Source organism: Mytilus trossulus, chromosome 2 (assembly GCF_036588685.1).
Source record: "Mytilus trossulus isolate FHL-02 chromosome 2, PNRI_Mtr1.1.1.hap1, whole genome shotgun sequence".
Classification (NCBI taxonomy): Eukaryota; Metazoa; Mollusca; class Bivalvia; order Mytilida; family Mytilidae; genus Mytilus; species Mytilus trossulus.
The window spans coordinates 58935521-58941544 of record NC_086374.1 but is presented as its reverse complement, the minus strand read 5'-3'; the positions used below and the strand labels follow the sequence as shown (position 1 = coordinate 58941544).

Below are 6024 nucleotides of genomic sequence, written 5' to 3'. Positions count from 1 at the left end.
AACAAGAGCTACAGTATCATGTATATAACCAAAATGTGCGGAATTACATGGGATTCAATAACTTCATTGGTTTTCTACTGTTTCTATTATATTTATTTTGCTATTTGATTTATAAATACATGGGATTTTCAATATCCCATGGGACAGGGCAAAATCCCATGGGATTTACCATTATCCCATGGGATTTTGGTTAAATCCCATGGGATTTTTTTTGGTCCCATGGGATAATTGTTGTCCCATGGGATATTTCTTGTCACATGGGATTATATTTATCCCATGGGATTTTTAATATCCCATGGGACAAAATAAAATCCTATGGGATTCAAATTATAAATATATAGACATAATTATACAGTAATGTGTATGTTACAATGAATGCTGTTTGGTAGTAAATAGTTTTAAATGTATACAAGTATTTTTATATTTTATATATATATTTTTTTTTTTCATTTTGTTACAAACATGTTTTTTATTTGTTTGTATGACAATAAAGATTATTCTTATTTTTGAATGTATAATAATATATATACGGTCAAAGAGTAAATTCCTTTAAGTAAAACAAAATGATGACATGTCTAAATAAATGAAAAAAATGTTGTTTTGAAATCTTTGTCTTTTTATTTTATTTTAAAAAATAGAACTTTTCTTTGTTATAGCATGTATAGTTTCATTGCAATACATGAATATGCAAACAATTTGAATTATATACCTTATACATAATATTATGTAAAAGTTAAAGTTAAAGTTGTAGTTTTCTTTTTTCATTGCTTGCTATGTACAATTATTCAGTCCACTATACATGCTACATAAGAATTAAGTCAATAAACAGTAAAACTATTTCATCCACCAGAATATTCCTGCAATTCTTAGACAAAACATTTTTTCAATTTGTTCTTCAAAGATCTTTCTCTATACATCTTTATTGGATGGAGCAATTCAAATGAAAAGCAAGTTTATTTGGACAACAACAAACTAAAATTTTTTTCATTCAGTCCTTCTTCCAATTGATAATTCCGTACATTGTTGCATTTCCGTGATCAAGTTCTTGTGCATCTAGACAATGATTGTGATGATATGACTCAATCTTTTTGTTTAGTCGTTATGTTGAAATTTCCTCTTTCTTATAAATGAAGGAAAAAACATGTTCCATTTCAAATTCATAAAAAAAGTCGCACTATGGAGAAAAATATCAACTTTAAGTTTTCTGTTCAGTATTGATCTGTTGAATGATGACCATGAAAATCAAGATGTCTGACCTACAAATACACAAAATTCAAAAATTATCAGTGAAGAGCAGCAATAAAATAGCTATTTTATCATGTTTACGAACATTTTGAACATTTCGATAAACTTTCATTTGAATATTCATTGTTAGGACTCTTATTTTAGTGCTTTGTGTCTATGATTTACATATTACCGTTGTGTTTGGTTCCTTGGTGCAGACTTTTAAGATAACCCCATTGCAACAAATGTCTACAATTTGTTCAAATGTTGTGTGCTGTTATTAAAACCACTGTCGGGTATAAAGTTTGTATATAAGTTTAATTTTTGTTAAATTAATGGGCTTACGGGTCTAAATCATTTTTATAGGATTTCGCTATATTTTTCTATAAATGAACTTTATCAAATATTTCAAAGAAAAAGAAAAGAAAAAAATAGGGTCACCATTTATTTACGATTACAATGCCCCTTAGAAAGAAGCATACATTTTTGTAAAGGTACTTTTTTTTCTGTTGAACTAATAGGAGAAATAGAGGTAATATCGAAATGAAAAAAGAACTAAATTATGGAAATGGCTTAAATTTTAAAATAGTTTAGTTTAAGAACGGTTTATTTGAAAATGATAATTAAAACTTAAGGTCACAGATGAGTTAAAAAAGATATTACAATTCTAATGCTGAAAAATGGCATTTTGGCACCAAAGGGAGATAATTTTGAGTTTCAATGATACAAAGGAATATACATTTTGAAAGTCATCTGAATGATTTTTGTACCATATGATAAATTAACAACTTATATAATAAATAAAGTTAAGTTATGAAAAAAAAACCTGTCCCAAGTCAGGAGCCTGTAATTTTATTTATGTGTTACATATTTGTTTTTTGTTCATTTTTTTTACATAAATATGGCCGTTAGTTTTCTCGCTTGATTGTTTTACATTGTCTTATCGAGGCCTTTTATAGCTGACTATATGCCGTATGGGCTTTGCTCATTGTTGAAGGCCGTACAGTGACCTGTCACCAATAATTGTTAATGTTTGTGTCATTTTGGTCTTTTGTGGATAGTTGTCTCATTGGCAATCATACCACATCTTCTTTTTTATATACCCAAGAGCCTCCTTAAATGTCATTTGAACCCTATTGGAGAAAAGTCTAATTGGATATCAGACTGCCTCTTATTTTTATATCAACCCAGAAATATTATGCCTGTCTAATATCAGGAGCTTGTACATAGTTCAGTGGTTGATGTTGTTTCATATATGTCATTTTGGTTTTTTATAATTTTTTGTTTTTAAAAATTTGTATGGTATATTTAAGTTTGAATTGTTGCTTTGTTTTAAATTGTGTTAGTGTTGTCTTTTATAGAATACTATATTATGTATAGGGTATGGTTTTTTTGTATTACTTACAGGCCATCATTGGCCTCTAATAATTACTGTAAATTCAGAAATTATTGCGTGCACTTATTATTGCGATTTTGTCATTTTAAACTTGAATGCGATTTCAATTTTTACGATTTTGAGCAAAGTCATGCTTAATTCAGTTAAAATATTACAAAATGCGAGTTTTAATTATTGTGTTTACAACTCTGTCGCATTATTCGCAATAATAAAAACCTCGCAATAATTTCTGAATTTACAGTAAGTACAATGCTTACATCCTCTTAATTGAACTCTGATGGATAGTTTTCTCTAATCTCATTTATCATACCACATCTTATTTTAATAAATATTCAATCATTGTTCAAGGTCAAAAACTTTAATAACAGTGGACTTACCATTTAGACTTGTTGACCTCTGTAAATCTATTTTTGTTGATAACTTCTTCTGTTTGTAGTTTCCCTTTATCTTTAATGTTCTTGCCCTACACCTAAAGGGGTAAAGATTATCTTAATTTTAATGACAAAAATAACTACTACATGTATTACATAACTAGTAAGCAACTGAAAATTATGCCTCATTTGTATATAAAGTTGACATTGCTCATTATTCTTGCCGTTTAAAATTATCATTATTCTATGAAAACGAGGTCACAGTAAAATTAACCTTGGCAGACAGACATCTTCCTATTTTTATATGACACCTTGCAGTCATTCCATACAACATGAAGTAGACCCATGCTTATAATATCTGATAAAATGACAAAACCAAGAAAACTTAGCATTGACCTAAGAACCATACAATGTGGTCATGGTTATATGAATCTGCCAGACAGACATTCACATCTTAAAATTGTTACATATCCACCAGATATAATCTACTAGTACCTGTTACTTTAAGCATATGATAAAATGACAAAACAATGCAGTGTTACATTGACTAATGAACCATAAAAATGAGGTCAAGGTCATATAAAATATGGCAGACAGACATGTGCATCCTACAATCATTCCATTCACTAAATCAAGGAGCATTATTGCTTACAGTATCCGGAAAAAGGACCAAACCATAAAAACTAAACATTTTCATAGTTCCTTATACCCTGCCACATTTGTTTATGTATGTGCCTGTGTAACGGTTTATTTCTTCCTCTGTGATATTTTATCCTGGGGATAATTTGTCCCGGTAATATTTTTCCAGGCATGGTATTTCACAGGTAGATTTTTTCCAGAGGAGTGAAAATCTATCTGTGTTATGCGGATAGTATGTATCGGTATATATTTGCCGTACAATATTTCACAGAACCTTGTGAAATATAGTCCCATTAACTAGTAAGTAAGTTTATACTCACAATCAATAAATACCTGACTATAACTATAAAATGTTTCACAAAGGTAGAACAAATTTGCATAATTTATCAAAGGGAGGTAATTATGAGCAATTTATATTTTAAAGACATTAATATAATAATATTCCTGAATCTATTTCATAGTGAAATTTTGTCCTTGAATCTTATTTTTTGTATATTCATTTATGTAAAAAGATGACTTACAACATAATTTTTTAATAAGCCAGATAAAATTTAACAGGTAAATACTATCCAGCTGTTAAAATTGCTTTTGTTCCAATATATTGTTATGCTATAATATATCTGATTTCCATATGCAACTACATCTTTTTCACCAGACAAAACTCTTTATATAGTTAAAAAAATATTATCATAATCAACTTCTTCAATTACTGTTAAACAGTAGTAATGCAACTATATTTCTACCTTTACCTTTTAATTTATAATTGTACTGAGATCTGAAAACAAAGTTCTCACTTTTACATGTATTTCGCTTACCTTATTTAATCATGATATTATTTCACAATTACGATCTTTAAAATTATTTCTGGTTTTCTTTCTTATGTTTAATCATAGATGTAATACCCATCTATGGTTTAATGATAATTTTCTTTTTAAAAGAATGATATTTACTTGAATATTTCAGGATTTTTTTTCAATGATAATTTGTGAAATGAATCCCATTATAATACATTTTAGTTTACAATAGAGGTTTAATTCAAATACACTTTTATTATTTCATAGTGTTTGTAAAGGATAAGTTTTTGCTAAGGACTATTCAATAAGTTAACTACTCTGATAGAATTTCACGGCAAAGGAAAAAATATCCCAGGAAAATATTCTCCTCCGGATAAAATAATAACAACAACTACTGTCACATTTTTTCCTCTGGATCAAATTTCACCCAGATATAATTTTGCTTTACACCTGTTCCAAATCAGAAGCCTATAATTCAGTGATTGTCGTTTGTTTATGTGTAACATATCTGTTTTTCCATCTATCATAAGTTTTGTACATAAATAAACGTTAGTTTTCTTGTTTGAATTGTTTTACATTGTCATTTCTGGACCTTTTATAGCTGACTATGCAGTATGGGCTTTGTTCATTGTTGAAGGCTGTACAGTGACATTGAGTTGTTAATTTCTGTTTCATTTGGTCACTTGTGGAGAGTTGTCATATCCCACCTTTTTTTTTATCATGGATTTGTATAGTAAGGTTCTACCAAGCATTTCCCCTGTTTTGTGACGAATACAAATAAATTTCATATTTAAATACAATACATGTATATTGTTTTTATACTGAAATCACTAAAAAAAAAAAAAAAAGTGTAACAAATATTGTTAAAAAAAAGTGTTTGGAATTTCCCTCTTGGGGTACCATTTTGGGGGTATTTCCCTATGACCGTAGTCAAGGGGGTAAGACATAGACATTTTAATGAATTAAACAGGGAAAAGTAATATAAGATATGACTTCGCATTCTTCTTCAATTTTTAACGTTTTTATCACAGGCACTTTGAAATGTTAATAAAAAGTTGTTTTCAACTTGTCGCTAAAAAAATAGATAATCTTAGATAGTCTTTCACCTAAGGCGAAGAAAAAAGTTTGTCCAGAGAAAAAATCCAATGCCCCCCCCCCCCCCCCCAGAAAATCAAATGGTTGCTGCCTAAACCCCATATTGACAGAAACAAGTGACTGTGGTTTTTATACATTTATATATACAGATATTTTAATTTTTTAAATTTTTTCTGAATGCGAGGTGCATATTGATATTAAAAATAAATATATCAGAACAGTAAATAGAAATAAAAAATAATGCCCCCGAGGTCATATATTATAGGACGAACTATTTGTCCTATCAAATTTGTGACTTTATTTACTGTGTCTTTTTATCCTGTGACTTTCTTCCGTGTTTACCTTCCTTCTTAATCAGTGACCTGAATATTTGTTTTTTGCAGTAGTACGGGTAACGAGTCGATATCTGTTATTAATCATGCAAATTGAGTGTTAACACTTACACAATACATTTTTCAGAGTGTCAGCTTAAAACAAGGAATCACTGGTGATAGGGGTGTGTAAC

The 6024-nt window shown here is 29.1% G+C and overlaps 1 long non-coding RNA gene across 1 annotated transcript; it reads right to left on the bottom strand.

The window, feature by feature from the left end:
- Positions 1-557: 557 nt before the first annotated feature.
- On the bottom strand, positions 558-6024 carry LOC134707648 (uncharacterized). The gene is made up of 3 exons (XR_010105744.1): positions 5963-6024; positions 2998-3089; positions 558-1256 (listed from the first exon to the last, which is right to left on the bottom strand). It is a non-coding gene; the product is annotated as an uncharacterized LOC134707648 (long non-coding RNA).